The sequence below is a fragment of the Apodemus sylvaticus genome, chromosome 7, assembly GCF_947179515.1.
Source record: "Apodemus sylvaticus chromosome 7, mApoSyl1.1, whole genome shotgun sequence".
Classification (NCBI taxonomy): Eukaryota; Metazoa; Chordata; class Mammalia; order Rodentia; family Muridae; genus Apodemus; species Apodemus sylvaticus.
In genome coordinates this window covers 1,532,145-1,550,854 of record NC_067478.1, presented here as the reverse complement: position 1 = coordinate 1,550,854, position 18,710 = coordinate 1,532,145, and the positions used below count along the sequence as shown (strand labels likewise).

The 18,710-nt window shown below is 47.1% G+C and overlaps 1 long non-coding RNA gene across 1 annotated transcript in view; it reads left to right on the top strand.

The window, feature by feature from the left end:
* Window positions 1–18,710, top strand: part of LOC127688360 (uncharacterized) — a 92,751-nt gene that overhangs the window by 63,906 nt on the left and 10,135 nt on the right. The window contains exon 3 of the long non-coding RNA XR_007978686.1: window positions 18,250–18,379. This is a non-coding gene — a long non-coding RNA (uncharacterized LOC127688360). The remainder of the gene's footprint in view (window positions 1–18,249; window positions 18,380–18,710) is intronic.

Sequence of the window (18,710 nt, the reverse complement as noted above, 5' to 3'; positions counted from 1 at the left end):
CTTTTAGCTCTGTGACCAGGAGAAATCTGTGCCCCTAAACCAAATGGCTCCCTTTGGGTATTTCCAGTTCCTACCACACCCACCAGTGCCCCCCATGTCCCCCATGCATTAAAGAATTGTTAGGCCCCCAGCTCACCGCTGTCTCTGTCTCTGTCTCTGTCTCTCTCTCTCTCTCTCTCTCTCTCTCTCTCTCTCTCTCTCTCTCTCTCTCTCCCTTGCTATGAGGTGAGCAGTTCCCATACACGCTCACCTTCATGTATCACCACAGGCTCAAAACAACCAGACCCAGTCAAATATGGACCTAAAACCTCTAAACCGTGAGCAGGATAAACCTTTTGTCTTGTATACAGTAACAGAAAGCTAATATACTATCTCCATGTGTAAGCATAGGGCCAGGCTTTTCTTAGTGCTATGCTAACCACAACAGCCTCCTTTAAGCCTTTATGTTGAGGATGGAAGGCACAAAAACAGATTTTTCCTAAGCTAAGACAGTCATAGAGAAGACCTCAGCCAAACTCGGGTGTGAGCGACTGGTGGGGAGTCGTTTAATTAGTGAGGCCATGGGTACTTCCTTGTCTTTCCCTCTCAGAAAATTGTTGACTTAAGAGCCTGGGAGAGATCCCACAGGGCAGAGTGGGCTGTAGGCTGCAGATGATGGTGGGGAAGTGCTTAGGAGACACCAGGAGACCTGAGAAAAGGCATGTGGTAAGGCAAAGCATGAGTAATTGTAAGTCCATTATCAGCACAAGTGTCCCTCTCTCCAGCCAATGGGCAGGACACAAAGTCTCTCTGCATACTGTGGGGGAAATATCAGCAACGTGCTAGAACAGAGACGGTGGGATAACAAAATTAGAGTCATTAATGACCCCGTCCTCAAGTTGTCTTAGCCCCTCCATTAGCAGCCCAGTAGTCTGCCCTCTGGGATAGAGAGCTGCCTGGAGCAGAACCCAGCCTTGGCAGCCGGAGAGGGGCTGGTGCCAGTTGTCTCTGTTCCAGGCCTCTGTTCCAGATATCAATGGCTGAGTTAAGAACCGTCTCAGAACTCAGCGGCTCCTACATTCCACCAGCGTTATCCCAGGCCCACAGGGATGTTACAGCTCAGCTTCTCTGAGCTGACTCTCCTGGATCCCAGTGCTTCAGGTATCACCCTATGTGTCTGTGTTCCCTACTCCCCATGTCTGGGGTTGGCTGAGTAGCTCCACTCCTCTGGCTCTTCTTCCGTGGACCATCAGGTAGCCAGGGGAACTCTGTGACAGCAACAACAGAGGAGCTAGCTAACACACGTGAGCTTTCTTAAGATGTAGACGGTGTAGCATACTACCCATCTGCCTCATTCTATTGGTCAGAGTAAGTTTCCTGGGCAAGCTAAAGTCAAGGGAGGACAAGGATGCTCCCTACCCTGTGTGTAGAGGGGAAGTTCTCAAGACAGAGGAAGGGTATTGGATAAGAATGGGAACTCCCAATACCCCTGCTTCAGTTCCTCATCCCTGGAGACTCACTCGGTAGAGCCTTCTTCCTCTGCCTTCTCCTGCGGGCAGGGGAAGATACAGAGTCCGTCCTCTGTGGACTGTCCTAATAGCTTTGCTTTTGTACAAGGCTCAGAATCCATCCCACCCCCACCCCCCAGCAAGCTGCTTACTCTCGAGGTGGAAATCTGATGATGTTCACTTAGTTCTAAACACACTTGAAAGAAGTGTCTTCTAGAAACAATCCCTTTGCTCTTTGAGGTGACAACTCAGTCTTGATCCCTTCTCTATAAGTTTATGCATTCTGAAATACCGAGATTGCCTTTCCCGCTGTGGAGGCAGGCGTCTTTGTGCTCATCTTCAGTCCTGTTGGTCCTCACACAGAATCAGAGGGTGGAGGGCCTCAGCCACCATCATTTCCTCTTGCATCAACTCAGGCAATGGGCCCCTGGATTCCCCTTTTGATGTGACTACCAGAGGCACACAGGCAACAACACCCCATGCTAAATGCAGTTGAGGGGGGAGGGGGTACTGTCAGTCCTCTAGCCTGGTGGGTCCTGAACCTGGTTGGCATTAAATGAGCTATGGGCTGAACACAGAGTCAGGGTTCTGGGCCTAGGCCTGCACCAGGCAGTTCTTTATCCCAGAGCACAGGCTACTGAGCTGTTAATTAAGGGATAAGACGAAGTGATGGGAAGTATAGGGTTTTCATTCACTGCAATTCATGGGTGGAGCTGAAGGGTGAGCTCCTTTGGAAACTGCCAAGTCACTTGAGCTGCTGGACCGTCCCCTCTGGGAACACTAAACTGTTCCAGAAGCTGATGCCTGCTCTCCTTCCCAGCGCGATTTGGATGTGAGCTGCCCCCACAGGCTCCTGGGTTTAAACACTTGCTCCCCAACCAGTGTTGCTATCTGGGACAGCCGTGAAGCCTCCGGGACATGGAGCCTAGCTAGAGGAGGGAGAAGTCAGGGAGGCAGGCCATGAAATGTGCCTGGGTACCGCTTCCTTCCTGATCTGTCGAGACATAAACAAGCACCCTACACTTCCACGGCCACAGCCATAGGTGTTTCTGAAGGCTTGCCTTCCTCATCACTCTGCCCCTTCAGCTTTGAGCCAAATGGGTAGCTCTTCACTTAAGCTGCTCCGGTCAGGTATTTTGTCACAGAAATGAGATGAGTAACTTGCATTCTGGGTCAGGAAGACTGTGCATTGTTGCAGAGTGTTATGCAAATGTCTAGTTAAAGCCGAAGTTTCTTGTCCCAGCAGAATTCAGGCACTGTGTGTCCTGGGGAATGAGTCATTTTCTGTGGTCCTGAGAGTCCCGTTTTAAGAGTCCTAGATTTTTTTTTTCAGGTTCATGCAGGTGAGTCCATTCCTCTTGAGGCACTGAGTCCTTTGTATCATTTATTAGGCCTCTACACCAAGCAATGTCTACAAGAGACATCTTACCCAAAGCTGACTGTGAAGGTAGAGGACGAACTCACCTGTGTCCATTTTAATGGTTCTCTTGAAACTATCTGTGCACAGGAGTTACAGGCCCTGCTCTAGACTATCCCAGTTCTTACACCGACATTCCTGCCCCTTCATCTTTGGCTTCAGCCTATAAAAACAGATGGTTCAGTTAGGTCTGGAATCTTGGGGCTCGAAGTAAGGTCCTTGGAGCCCCCACACCACCATGTGTATTACACTGAACACATGGGTGATGTGTGTTCACAAGAGACTGTAAAACGTATTGTTCTGTAAAGCCTCTTCCAGGAATCTGAGTCTGTGCTCTGTGGCCGCCGAGGTCCACTTTTCCTTTCCTATACTTCTGTCTGGCCTTTCTGTGAAAGTGTGTCTTGTAATCAATCTACTAGTTCCTAACTTCTCTTCCCCGGTGACCTTAGGTTGTGTCAGATGGGTTCATGAGGCCACACTATGAGGGACTGAGGAGGAATAATGGCAGTGGTTTACCTCTGGGCAGGAGATCACAGCAGGGCATCCTTAAAGGAGCAGAGATGTTAGGGTGGGGAATGACCTAATAAATTCTTTGCCCAATCCCTTCTACTGCGTGGGGATGGTAGATTTGACTGGTAGGCAGAAGGGAGAGGTAACCTGTTAAAAATGACTGTGACCTCCAAGGTAGGCTGTAGTGAGGCATCTTGCACCTTAGGGCAGAGGTAGTGTGACTGTTTCACAGCAAAATGTCACATGAGGGTCACCACACAGAAGCTCTTCGGTATCTGTGGAAAAAGAGATTTGTACATCACAACCTATATTCAAGTAGAAATTGCAATGTGTCTGATCAGCTGTAATGAGGTTCAGAGAGCAAGCAGGAGCCAATTGAAAGTTGGGGCCTTGGGGGGGAATGTAGATGCTGGAGTCCCTTTCAGTGTGCCTTCTTTGTCTGTGAGACTCACAAAGACCTTTACAAATCTTTCTATAAATGTCATGTCATAAAGTGTGAGGGAGGGGTGCATGCTCATCTTTGGTTTCTAGTCTACCCCATTGGATCTTGGATGCTGAGAAGTTCAGAGAAGCTTTCAGATACAGTAGCGACACCTCCGGAGAAGTCAGGTGTGCCTGGGGCCATTAGGTCCAGGCTGCTAAAGTGTGAAGTGTGTGTCTTTTGAGGTTGTTCAAGCCAGTCAGAAATAGGACATGATTAATTGTTTAATGGTAAGTAGGGCAGAAAGTAGGAAGTAAGGGAAAAGCAGAGCCCTTTGGGGTTTTCCTAAGCAGTCTGACTCAGAGGGATGAGGGGGAGGACAGATCTTCCTTCCACTGGGCTAGAAAGGACACTAGCTAGGGGCATGGCAGCTCACCTGCACTGTATGCCAGGAGACAGAATTCTGGGGACCCGAGGCAGTGTCTAAGCTGTGCTGACATCTTCCAAAGTGTCTCTGTCACAGGGATGGATTGATTGGGGTGGGAGGTAGGAGGCTGTCAGGAAGGTACTTTAGGGGATCAGGAACTTGGGGCATAGAGGGTCTGTGTGCCACTGTATTCTGTACCATAGGGAGTTTGGGAGACTGTTCTCCAGGGCTGAAGAAGTCCAAGGCCTCTCCCCATCTGACTCCTGAGACGCTTTCAAGGGTAGTATGGGTGGAGACAGGAGGAGATACCCTGGACAGAGCACATGGTGACATTGTAGCCAGCTAGCAGTAGCAGCTGGACAGAGCAAATGGTAATGCTGCGGCCAGCTAGCAGTAATAGGCTGGCCTGCCGGGCGCATCCTTAGTATGCCATGTGTGAGGCTATGAGGGGAACTGACTATTGGGTGTAACAAGAAAATAACAAAGGGGGAGAAATAGCCAGCGGGGCCTTCAGGAAAGTGAGGCGTATAGAGTAGCCTGGTGTGTGCCTGGTCAAGGGCCCAGGAAGCAACAGATCACAGATGGGCCTGCATTAAGAAGGGTTTGATAAAGGGATTATGAACTACAGAGAATGAACCTGCACAGATGTGGCCCTGTCTGGGACTCATAGTGGCCAGCAGGTACCAGAAGGAGCTGCAAACAGATCTGAGCTGATGGCTCTGTGTAGAAAGGGAGCCTGAATCCTGTGCTTGCTGCCAGAAGAGGAGGAAGCCAATGATGAAGTCCCTTCCTGTCAGCCTCCCAAAGCCACAGCAGGGTGACAGCAAATGGTATGCAGAGGTGGGAGCAGGAAACATCAGAACCCAACTGCAACTTAGCAGCCTGGGTGGCATAGTGGCAGGTTAATAAGAGAACAGAGGCACGGATCACCTCATAGCCGGCACGGATCACCTCATAGCCTGCCCAGCCCATGATGTAGAGAAGCTGGGAGCCAACTGTGTGTGACTCTAGGAATAAAACCACAGAGGAGAAATCAGAGCTCAACACCAGAGGACAGCCAGGATGGAAGGGGGTGGGTCTGAGTCCCAGAGTCAGGCAGAGTATGGTCAGTCCTCCCTCCAAAATAACAATAAGTAGAAGACATGTACCTGTATGACCTGTGTAGCTGAGGTAACTGGTGAAGAATCCCAGCAGACTTCCATAGCACTGAGGAGGCTTTCTACCCTACGGTGGTGTAATTTTTATGAAATTAACAAGAATCAGGGTCAGGGATGTAGCTCAACTGATAGTGTGCTTGACTAACATTATGGGAAGCCCTGGCTAGAATCTCAGCATTCAGGAGATGGAGGCAGGACAGTGAAAAGGCCAGATCCATCCCTGGCTACATAGTGAATTCAAAGCCAGCCTGGACTTCCTAGAATCAAATGTATCCAAAATGTATCCTGGATTACCTAGAACTAAATGTATCCTAGACTACCTAGCATCAATTGTATCCAAAATGTATCCTGAACTACATATATCCAAAAAAAGGAGGAAGAGAGGATGGAAGGGAGAAGAAGGCAGGGAGGGTAGAAAAGAGGGGGTTAAAAAGAACCCACAATGCCCAAACTACTACTCCCCTTGCTCCCTTCCTGAAGACCTGACCCAGCTAGTACTTACTGAACACCGGATGGGAAGGAGCCCTGCACTCCGTCCTCCCCAGCCCATCAGAACCTACTTGGGAATAGGGCTCATGCTGCTCTGTGGGTGCACATGTAGGATCTTGTGAAAAAGCACTGTCCCCCAGCAGGGTTAGGATAGGTGCCACAGATCTCACAGGGAGATGATATTGGTCTCTGGAAATGAAGCAAGGCCCTGGGAGACTTTTTTTTTCATGATGATTAGAATTTAAGAGAAAAAAAAATCAAGCATGAGGTGAGGCGATCACAGGATGGAAACTAGATGGTGAACATCTACCGGAGGAAACACCGCCCTGCGTGGCCTTCTCCTGCCCTTCAGAACAAACAGCCCCGCAGCTCCAGGAGCTGGCTCTCTGGGACACTGAGCCTCAGCTTCACGATGCTGAAGCCGCTGCCACTGCCAGCAGCAGGCTCTCAAGCTCACAGTAAATTACCTGTGAATAGCAGGGGCATCATAAATAGCTTGGCCTGTGGGTTGCTGATTTCCTTCTTGAAATGGCGCTCTACTTCACAGTCAGAAGCTTCCCCTGCGCCACCTTCTCCCGCTGCCTGCTGCATACTCAGAAAGTGGTTTCCTCCAGCTCCTCGGGGTGATTTGAGCCTGTGAATGGAGGCAGATACTTCACAGCCTCCGTGAACCTAGCCACCTCCTTAACACCGCTAACCATGAGGCTAACAGTCCCTCTTGACTATCACTAGCAAATCTGAGCCCATTGCGCTCCTTAGCTAAAGAGGCTGTTGAGGCTTCTCTGGTTTTAAAAAGCAAAGGAGATGGGTGATGGTGATTTCTCAGACCCTGGACTTTTAGCCTCTTTCTAAGAGTGACCTGTGTGGATCAAAAGCTGAGATTTGCCATTTAGTTGTTTCCTATGACTGTTTAGCAATGAGCTGAAAGCTGGGGACGTGGCTGAGGTCACAAGAACGGGTATTTTTCAAAACTCAAGTCCACGAGAAAGGAAACTGTCCGCTCTCTGCCTACCCTTTTCCTTCTTTGTGTATCGAATTAAAACAACAGATATCAAGTCGCTTATGCCTCTGAGGTGAGCTGCAAATATATTCCTGTTCTTGTCACCTCTTAAATTATCTTTGCTTTTGCCTTTCTTTTTTCATTTCCTTTTGTTTTAGAAACAGGGTCTCCCCCTGTAGCCCATGACAACCTTGAATTCATGGCAATCCTCCTACCTCAGCCTGCTGAATGCTAAACTTTATAAAACTGGAGTGGTGCCTTTTGTCAGCCTTATGGTCTTGCTACACCTGAACTTCGTTTCATTTCCTTCTCTTTCCAGTTTATGTTCTATGCACCCTGCTAAACTCAGCAAGCAGAACCAGGTCAGCTATGTCATCTCTGACTTATGCTAGATTGCAGAGGCTTAACTTACTTCTCCATATCTCAACCACCCTGCAGGGATGGAGGCTGCTGTAGCATCCCAGAGCCCTGCTGAGTCCTTACACTGGCAATTGTTGCACACTGCACGGCCCTCTGCAGGGTCAGATACCCTTGAGGTTAGGGAACAATCAGTTCTCGTACCACAGAGATGTTTGGGAGTTGTGCCTGAATCTTCAGCAAAGAATTAACATCAGGCCCACAGACTCCAGGACCCAAGTCCTTAACCAGTAGCTGCTTACATTTGAACAAAGAATCAGCCCCAAAACCATAGTCATTTGAGACTTCAAATTAAAATAGCCTCTTAGTTAAAGTGCTGCAATCCAACAATGTCAAGGTCTTGGTGGAGAAGCAGATTCTGTGTACCTTTCAAGTGTGTCTCAGAGCATTAGTCTAGGCACGGTCTTTCAATGAGTCCCACCAGGCATGCTGATAACACCATGGACTCTTCCAGGGCACACAGATGCAATATGGGGTTAGCATTTTCTCCTGGGGGCCTCAGCCACAGGTCCTTGCCTTGGTTCTAGAAGGCTATGTATGAAGCATGGCTTGTGTCTGATGGAGGTGGGTATTAGGCCTCTAAGTCAGAAAGCTGTGAAAGCTGGGTTATTTCTTTGACTATGATACAAGATGGGGTCCACACATGCATACCTTCCTGCTTAGCCTGAGCTCTACATGGGGCTCGGTGGAGTGGCCAGAAGGAATATCAAAGACATGAGCGCTGTGTCTTGGGCCTTGGGGACACGGACAATGGTGGCTTGGAGCATGTCACACAGTGGCTTTATAATATATTGTAGGAAGATAGGGAGGGAAGGACAGCTGTGAGCAGGGACACATATGGAGGAGGTGGCACTTGGGAGGAAACTGGAACATGGCAGAAGGGTCTTTGTCAAAGCCCGGAATACGGAGTGCTCTGCAGGGAGAGGTCTATGCAAGGAGTGGACAAATGGGGGTTCTTGTGTGCCACACAGTCAGGGAAGCAGGCATCTAATCTCTTAAGCCAGAGCCAACATCTAGAGTCCCACATTCCTCTCTGGGTGCTCAAAAGTGTTTTACTAATTTCTATTAAATTATGCAAACGATTTTCTTCACAATGACATTCACACAAGTGTATTCATACCAAGGCTTTCTTTTTTACACTCCCCCTTCCTGCTGCTCTCTTTTCTTCTACAAAGTTCTCACTGAATTTTCCCCATTCCTACGTACTGCAGGTAGTAGGTTTAATCTCCATTTCACAGATGGAGAAGACTGAGACCAAGAAACACCAAGGCCTGGCTCCGAGCTGCATAGATGGAGATAGAAAATAAAACCACAGTATCTTCTCAAGGACCGAGTCCCCACCCTTGCACCCACTCCATACCTGGCTCTCTGCCACAGTGGTATTGTCCCCCACCTCCAAAAGCCACATGCCCTGCAGAATCCTTGGGGTGTGAATAGTGGTAGGGTCTGTCCCTCTTTCAGCCACAAACTCTTGTGTCTTAGAGTTTGGGCACTTGTCCTTGGGCACTTTCTGGGTGACCTGAGGTACACCTTCCAAAATGTGCTGAAAATGTTCCCTAGAATGTGCCTATTCCAGCCCATGCTTACCACCCAGAACCTTGTAGCAGCATACCCGGAAATTCCAGTCCTTCCAAGTACCCCAGGGCTGCTGGAGACTGGATATAGCAAATTAAAACAATTGAAGTCACATCACTTGTGCCTCTCTGGAGTGAGTCATAAATATATAAATCCTCAAACCTGCCTTTCAGATCCCAGCTAATAGGTTTGAACCTCGCTGGGTCTGTAGGCTCTGGAAAGCAGCTGCGAGGAGCTGAGCAATAAATTGGATTGTAAAAGTACAGGGTAGGAAAATGATTGCAGCGTTTTTACAATTACCTGGTTTCCCTCCATCGTCGTAGGAGAGAAAAGTGCTCTCTCTCTCTCTCTCACTTTGTGTAAGAGGTAAAAATGTGACCTGGTTAAGTCTGTGTGGTCACTGTATCATCACAGCATCGCTTGTACCGATGGCTCGATACCCCAAGGTATGCCCCTAGTATTTTACCCTCTCTGCCCGCATGCTCTCCTGGCCTTCCTGATTTTTAACTCAGTGGAGGCAAGGTTCAAAGCCCAGAACCCAACCCAGGCAACATATCCCAGAGCCCACTCTCCCAAGAATGCAAGGGGTGCTTCCTGTTTCAAGAGAAAGAAATTAGGTCAATCTTCAGCTTTCAAATCATATTTCTGTACCATGCCCAAGGAACTCCAACGGTCTCTAGACATCTGAAATTCAAGCACTGGTTTTTCCAGGCAAGCATCCCTCCTATTAGTGGTCACTGTCCCCGACCGCTCCCCGTGATATTAAGAGTTCATAAGTGAACTCTGATCCATTGTACCCAAGACAAGCCACTTTCTATTTTTTGCTTTTCTGCTTAAATTTTTCAAAGAATCTAAAATAGCACTTGCCAATTTTTCGCCTCCTCTTCTGAAATATTTAATTCTTCCTTGGGCGGCTTAACATTTTGTCAAGGCAGGATTAAATGCCATTTTTGAAGACAGTCTATTAGCCCAGAAAGGCAAGCCTTTGACCAAGTGGTAAAGACAGGCAGGCCTCTAAGGCAAGAAGAGGCAGAGAAGCCATCTGCCCATCAGCCAAGCTGAGGCCATGGCTGGCTGCCTTTATTAAATGCATACTGTTTTTTTTGTTGTTTTTTTTTTTTTTTTTTTAAAGCAGAATTCCCTAGCAAAGACCAGTCTTAAGGGATTAATGCTGGGTGGGTAAGTAGTGGGAAGGATGATAACAGCAGCATTTAATTGGCTGAGGGACTGACAACTGCGGCAGGTGCACAGGGGTTGTGTGGGTCTGAAGCCAGTGGGACCAAGGTTGACCTCAGCCCCAGCCCTGATCAAGACTGGCCAAGACCTGGGCTGTCCTGGTTGCTGTTTGTCTTGTCTGTTTCTAGAGCCCCATGGGAGGAGACGGGAGGGAAAAGCATTTGAGACATGAAGGCTTTGATAATTTCTGCCTTTTTATTTGATGGTCTTAACCGAAAGCCTTGGTTTTCCATTTTAAGCAATTAAGTCAGCTGACGTTGCTCTACATGGGCCCCCGGGCTTGCGTGGCCCAGCCTCACTCCCTCTCCCCAAGGGTCAGCCTTCCACATCTGACTTTTGTGCTTAGCTAACTGGCCTTTAGTGCAGCTGTAGGAGGATGAGACATCTCTTCAGTTACAACTCACCTTCCCCCCCCCCCAGAGGTTTCTGGGGAGATGGCTCAGCCAGTGGAGTGCTTGCCACTGAAGTGTGAGGTCCTGTGTTCAGTCTCCCGCACTGAGTGTGCTGTGTGCTGGTTGGTGTGGTGAAGCAAGTTTGTAATTCCAGCACTGGCGAGGTGGAGGCAAGCAGAGTCCTGGAGCTGGGTGGCCAGTAGGCAAAAGTAGGGACAGGGGGAGGGGAAGGAGGGAGGGTCAGAGCAGGGGAGAGGAGAAGCCTGGAGGGGAGGAGGAAGGGAGGGGAGGGAAGGAGAGGGGAGAGGAAGATAGGGGAGGTGAGAAGAGGGGAGGGGATGGAGGGGAGGAGAAGGGAGGGGAGGAGAGGGGAGAAGAGGGGAGGGGAGGGGGAGGGAGGGGAGAGGGAGAGGAAATTGATTTCTGTGTCAGAAGAGGAACAGTCCTACCAGGTTGGTGTGGGAAAATATGACTTGTCAGATGAACTCTGAGGTTGAATTTCCAAGTACAGATAGGGCAGAGATGAATGGCTAACCCTTTCCACCGGTTTAAAATGCAAGAGTGTCTGGACATTTTCAGCGAAGCCATCAAGGCTTCTTTTAGCACTTTCCCCCTGAGGCTGAGCCCTGCATGAGGCAGAGAACACCAAACCTCATTGCTACTTTGCCTCTTAGCTACCGCTTAGGTGAAGGTGAGGATGAAGGCTTCCCAGAGTGCTTCACAGCTGGTTTTGCCAGGAAAGAAGGACATCCCTCCTTGGACGGCTGTTGCTCTGACCTCACCACCCCCCAGGTTTGCAGTAACTGCAGGCCAGGAAAAGGATGGAAAGGGGCGTGGGAAAGGCGGCAGTTATCCAGGGTTCAGGATATCCCAACCTGACTACCTTGTAGGACTTAAGAAGTACCTGGGTGAGGGGTATTTCTCTCTTTTAGAAGCTTTCTCTAGCCAGGTGTGGTGGTAACTGCGGTCACAGCTACTGTGGTGGAGGCTGAGGCAGGAGAATTGCTTGAATCCAAGACTTCAGGGCCAACAGGTGTGGCTCAGTGGGCAGTGTGCCAGTCTATGGTTCCTGAGGTGGGTTAGCCCTGAATTAGAGTCCCAGCCCCCTTTGGATTAAAGTGGCACACGCCTATAATCCAGCAGCTGGGAGGTACAGATAGGAAGATCGGGAGTTCAAGGCCAGCCTGGACTAGTGAGTTGGAAGCCAGTTTAGACTACATGAGACCCTGTCTGACAAAAAGAAAGAAAAAAGAGGAAGAAACAAAGAGGAAAGAAAAGCAGCCTCCTCCTCCTCCTCCTCCTCCTCCTCCTCCTCCTCCTCCTCCTCCTCCTCTTCCTCCTCCAAGCCTTGCCCTAAATTGAATGGGTAGATATGGGGAAGGACCTGGTTATGATGTAACAGCTTCTGTGAGGCCACTGCTCTCAAAGCAAGCACAGTCTTAGACATGTGGAACTTCCTTAGTCTAGGCTAGACCTTAGAGTGAATATTGGCTTAAGAAGCACTAAGGAATGTATGTTTTTAAAACACAGGCTGAAGGGAGTTGTTTGATCCATCACAAAAATACTCTCTCAATGGTTCCTAAAAAAGCCTCCCTCACAGCCTCTGAAGCAGAGAGCTCCTAGGTCTCTCAGCTACTTGGCCTTCCTGCTGTGTCCCAGCCCCCCTCTTACTGAGTGGCTCTCCCAATGGTTGTTTGCCATATTGTTTCCAGTGGTTTTTTTTTGTTGTTGTTGTTGTTGTTTTGTTTTTTTTTTTTTGTTTTGTTTTGTTTTTGTTTTTTTTTTGTATTTGTATCGTGTGGAATTCATCAGCGTGTTCTCCCTCAGAAGATGGCCCAGCAGCTTCTGGCCATGTATTTCCCCAAGGAGGAGTTTAAAGCTGAGGTGGTAGGTGATCATACACTCTTTGTCTGACTTAGTAAGTCTGCCTCTTTTAACAAAGGCAACATAGTCTCTGAAGGCCTGCTGCAGTTGCTTTGTTGTGCTTAACAGAATTTTCTGAATGTATTTTCAGGGCTGGAGAGATGGCTCATTAGTTAAGAGCACTTACTGCTTTTGTAGAGCATAATTCAGTTCTTGAGACCCACATTGGGCAGCTCACAATCAACCACCTATAACTCCAGCTCCGGAGGATTCAGTACCTCTGGCCTCCATGGGTACACACACACACACACACACACACATACACACACACACAAACACACACCTTTCAAGACAGAGACTCACTAGGTAATCCAGACTGACCTCAGATTTATGACCCTCCCACTTCAGGCTCCTGTATGCTAGAATTACAGGCATATGCCACTATACACATATGTATGCCTGTGGGCATATGCCCACCCATATATGTGTATGAATATATGTAGTGACAATTTTTGAATTTTTGTTCCTTTTAAAAAATAGATATTTCTTACAGGAATATTGTAAGAATGTGTTTTCGTTTAATCCCAGGTGCAGGGCTGCTGGGCTGCTTCAGATTGTCACAGAAGCTATGATTTACTCCATGCTCTGGCAGGGACATTATTTTGCCAGCTTCAGATAGTTCTGTGATTGTGTGATGTTTAGAATTCTGGGGTCTTTTCAGAGGGTCTATAAATACTAGGGGGCCCAAGAGGTGGGAGGTTGCTAGTGGGTTGTTGGTTGGTTGTTGTTTGCTGTTGAGGTTTGTTATGTAGTCTGTAGTCGTATGCAAAGAGAAAACAGGAAGAAATTAGATATCCTGATGGCAAAGATCAAATTCACCCTAAGGAACGCTGTCAGGCCGCCTATCTGGCTTGCTGCTGGAGGTTTTATGGCTGCTCAGAGGAGACAGAACCAAGTCCATGATAGCAGTCTCCAAGTGTAGTTCTCTGAGGAACCAGTAGGGATAAAGTCCAGCTGGAATAAAAGGTTCCCTAGAGTACAGGACTGTCTGGAAAAGCTGAAGTGTTACAGCTCCCCCAAGGGAAGCCCATGAGGGGCAGGCAGCTGGGATCTCTCCTGATTCTGTTAAAGTACCAATGCCAGCAGTAGCAGTGGGGGTGGTCCGCGGCAAGCTGCAGCAAGCAGCAGAGAACCACAGCTGGAGCCCCTAGCAAGCAGGCGGCTGGATGTAGCTATGAACAGCAACAAGCTGTGACAGGGGCACGAGCCCAGCCTGTTAGTCAGACCCAAGGTCCAGCGATGAATGCTTTGGGAGAGAAAACTCTTTCCCGGAGTGTTTCAGCTCAATAATACAGCCTCTCTCCGACGATTCTAGGTGAAATAACTCGTGCACTTTATTCCATGTAGATAGGGACCTCGTAAATATTTTGGGGGTAGGGTGGGATCCAGGAGTAAATGCTTCCCATTGGCTCAATCTGAAATATTAGGGATGCTCTATTTGCATGGGAAGGGCTTCTGGTGTTGTCCCTACATGACTGATTGTCAAGGCCCTCTCAGTGAGGTGTCCTGCTTCCAGGACAAGTAGAGCTCAGGGAGCTGGCCTGTGCCTGCCGTTCTCAGTTCTGAGATTTCCTGGGATTGGGGCTTGCTCAACCTTACCAGTTCTTCTGTCTGGTGGCACAGTCCACTTGCCCCACAGAACTTGATGCCCATAATTAGCAAGAAGCAGTCTAATGGTAATGTTGCCCCCTTTCAAATCCTTGAGCTTATTCAATGATCTCTTTCCTTTCATCTCTATTCTTTCTTCTCTCTTATCAAGTGTTAGGGGTTTGAAAGGGTAGAAGAAAAGATATTGGGAAGGGTAGAAGAAAGAAGAACCCACAAAGTACTGAAAGATGACTACAAATTGATGGATTGATTACATAGATAGATAGATAGATAGATAGATAGATAGATAGATAGATAGATAGATAGACAGACAGGCAGACAGGCAGGTAGATAATAGATACAAATATAAATAATTTTGAAGGTAAGACCTCTTTATTCTAGGTTGCTTTTCCCACTATTTCTTTACAAATTAAGTTAGGCCCTTCCATGTTGAGCCTCTAAACCATTAATTATAGTGGATCATCAATAAATATGTACCAATTTTTTAAACATTTTTTATGTTCAAGCAAAACGGGTATAAGGATGAAGCCAGCGAGTCAGAAAGCAGGGCAGCTGTGGCCTGCCAGTGACCACTCCTCTCTAGTAGACAGTAACGGAAGAGGTGTTTATCTCCCCACCATGCTGCTGAGAATAAGAGGCAGGAGAGCCTCATTTGGTTTCTGAGTCACTCACTGGCTAGGAAATGCTAGGTTGAGTAATTCGAGTCTTGAGACCACTTCAGTTCTGCCTCCCAGGGTTATGACATGCTTCCAAAGGGATTGTGGGTAAAGGTTCCCAGAAGAGCACCATGAGCTGTGCTCTAATGTAAACTTGAACATCCTCAATGAGGGCTTCCCTGTCTTGTCTGCTTTGCACAGGGATGGACACAGGCTGCCTAAGATGTGCACCTGCGAGACACAATCTAACACAGCACAGAGGTTAAGAGAGAAATTGATAATGTAAAGGTGCTTTCCCAGGAGCAAAAAGGAATTTACATCCTGGCCCACAGAAAACAACTGACTGGCTGGAACCGTACTGCCATTCACTATGGCTTTAAGAATGTGTTTGCTGGGCTGGAGAGATGGCTTAGAGGTTAAGAGCACTGACTGCACTTCCGGAGGTCCTGAGTTCAATTCTCAGAAATCACATGGGGGCTCACAAACATCTGTAATGGGATATGATGCCCTCTTCTGGAGTGTCTGAAGAGAGTGACAGTGTAAAATAAATACATAAATAAAAAAGAAGGTGGTTGCCATGTTTCAGAACACTTGGACACAGGTGTGTGCAAGAGGCAAGTGCACACTTTTAGTTAGCAGATCCCACTGACGGCATGGGGAAGCTCCTGGAAGTTTTAGTTACCTGTCAGTCCCTGGCATGTCACCTGGGTTAAAGGGTGTCCTCACCCACTCCCAGCTGTATGCCTCCCACACTGCCTAGCCACTGTTCACACTGTGTGTTATTACGGGCATTTGTCCTTCCCGTGACATCATACCACCTTGTGATGTCATGTCTGGTTCCTTGTGCACATATACTCTATAATGCTCACATACGAACCGGCCTCATCAGCATGTCCTCCTAGTTAAATGACACACGATGATGTTGCAAACCGTTGTTTCCTCTTCCTTTCTAATACTTACGCCACGGTTCATTCTCTGGCCAGGACCAGGTGTGACAGGCCCAGGGGATGGGCACATGTTTGTCTCCTGCCTCTCACCTCTCAGGAAGTAGTAGGCTGTTTTGCCTGTTGGAATGGATGTGCCCTGTGGTCTGAGGTCTTCGCTGAGTCAAGGTGACTAGGTGATTTTGCTCTGTTGCTGAAGGGTCTCCAGCGCTGACCCTGTTCCTCCTAGGTCTGACCGTGTTGATCTGGTAAGACAATCTCAATTTGGGTTGAGGAACCTGTACTGGATTTTTGTTTATGTCCCTTGCTGTTGCTGAACTGCTGCTTTCAGGCAGGCGTCTTCCTTCTAAAGAGCTCTATAGAATGAATAGCAGTTTTTCTTCCTACTAAGCCCCCTCCTGGCCTTGGTAGGTATTTGGAGTTGTCATGTGGTCTGTACATGTTTCTTGAGCTTTGTGCAGTCAACAGAAAAGCTTCTCATGACCTTGAGTCTCCTCAGGCCAGCACAGAGGCAAACGTATGCTTTAGAGGTTGTCAAAGGAACAGGAAAGTGCTGCGCCCTAAACCTTCCATCTTCATGTGGGATTCCTGCAGGTCTGCATCCCGGTTCCCTGGTTCCCTAGTTCGTTTTAGTGATTTATATGTTCACATCATATTGCTTCTGCTTCCTCGTTTACCCTTTCAGACGCATTAGCACTCGCACATACATGCAGGTTGTTATTTTGAAATCAAGTCCATGCCTGTAACACCCTGCTTGTTCTTGATTTTGCATTGTTCAACCTTTTGAAGGTTTTTGTTTTCTGACTGGATTTTTCTTTTTTGAAGGGGGGAGTTGTTTTGTTTTGGAGTTCCTTTTTATTAATTGTGACATCTTTAGGGTCTAAGATCAAACCAACTTGTTTCTCTTTCATCTTTTCCTTTATTGAATTCCATCAACTTTATTTTTTTTCTTGAGATAACCATGGTTTTTGGTCTTCCCTGCTCCCTGGGTGCATTTAAAGCCTTCGTCTCTTTGATACCCCCTGGAGACGTTGAGCTGAGCCCTCCCTTGCACTTCACAGCACTGTCTCTAATTTCACCTTTCATTTTCTTCATAAATTACTCTTGAGTCAGAGCTTGGAAGATTTCTCTTTTCAAGTAAGTTTTATTGAGATAATACTTGTGGCCTAACACCGGTGAGATTTTTGAAGTGTTCTGTAGAAATTTAACCACCAACATTTGCGCAGTTTTGGCACTGAGTGTAAATGAGAAACAACCAGTTCCATGCCTGCATGCTCAGACCATCTCTGTCCCTGAGCTTGGTTAATCGGGTTCTGAGAGACAAGCCTGGGTTTCCCCCACTCTTCCCCTGGATTTCCTAGGTGCCCCCTATGTTTTCAACCCAATCCACACAGTGTGGTTCTTCAACCCACAATAACAACGTTTATTTTTGTCCTTGGATTCTGTTTTCTTCTGAGTACACCAATGCCTGCTCACTCTTTGTTTCTTCCTTCTTCTTTCCTTTCTGATAACACTGTTTATTTCCAGTTATTCCATGCTATGGCATTTAAAATCTTTCTCAAGGTACCACATAGGTGGTTATATACATTCCCCATCTAAAAGACTGACTTTAAATAGGAGAACTTTAAGTCCCTCACATCATACCCATTGGCATACCTGGGGTCATCACTTCATTTATTTTCATTTCCTATTTAACATGCTTCTCAGTGAGCAGCTCCTTGCCCATCTCTCCTGTCTCACTGCATCAGTGGGGTTTGAGTGATGCATGCATGTGTGTATGTGTGTGTGCATGTGTGTGTGTGCATGTATGCATGAGTGTGAGAGTATATATGTATGTATGTGCATGAGTATGTGTTGTATAAATGTGTAAGTATATTGTGAGCATGTCAGTGTGTGTGCATGTGTGTGAGTGTGTGAGCTTGTAAATATATGTGTATATGTATGTGTAGTATAGAAATGTAAATATGTATATGAACATGTCAGTGTGTGCATGCATGTGTATCTGTATGTATATGTGAGCATGTCTGTGTGTGCATGTATATCTCTGTGTGTGTATGTGAGCATGTCAGTGTGTATGAGTACATGAGTGTGAGTGAGTATATGTGTGTGTGCGTGTGTGTAATATATGTATGTAAGTATGTAAGTGTGAGTGAACATGTCAGTGTGTGAGTATATGTGTAAGTGTATATGAGCATGTGTGTGAGTCTATGTGTGTGTGTGTATATGAGTGTATAATGTAGTATCTGTATGAGTGTGTGTGTGAGCATATCAGTGTATATGTGTGTGTGTGTGTGTGTGTGTGTGTGTGTGTGTGTGTGTGTGTGTTTGGTGAGAAGTGATTTAGAATTTTACATCCTACTGCTCTTTTTTTTTTTTTTTACTTAAAATCGTGTTTAAACTTTGCCACTAATAGGAAGATATAATTTCATTCAGAATTCATAATTTGCCCTCCCCTCAGGAGAAAACCCTGTACACATTTTTACATAGTTTAATTTCCAGGGACTCTCCTGCTCTCCGGCTGCTCTTTTTACAATGACCTGTTTGTTTTTCCAACACAGTATGTTACTAAAGTTTTATTTCTTTTCTTCAGGAAGAGAAGAAAACATATGCGCTTGGTCTGCCATCTTAAACCAGAGGTCTGAAAGTCGCCCACAAGGACCTCTTCAATTGAGGATAACAGACACCAGAGCCTCACTACCATAAACATTTCCACAAGACACGTGAGTTTCCCCATAAGCACCAGTCAGATTCTCAGACCGGAAGGATGGCTGTGTTGGGGCTCAGTGAGGACTGAGCAGAGGCTGTGTGAGGGACTGTGTTTGTGCTGGCGTCCACAGTCCCACATGCTTAGCTGCCACTGTGCACATGGAACTATTAGCAAATGAAATTAAATACTTCAGTTGCTTAGTAACTAATCCAGTCTAAGAAAGAAGCAAAAATAGAATACATAAATTTAGAATTTTTAGGCCACATGCCAAGCAAAATATTCTTGCTTTTACATCCTTTTGATTATCTGAAGTTTGAATGGAAGAAAATATATTTTAGTGTCCA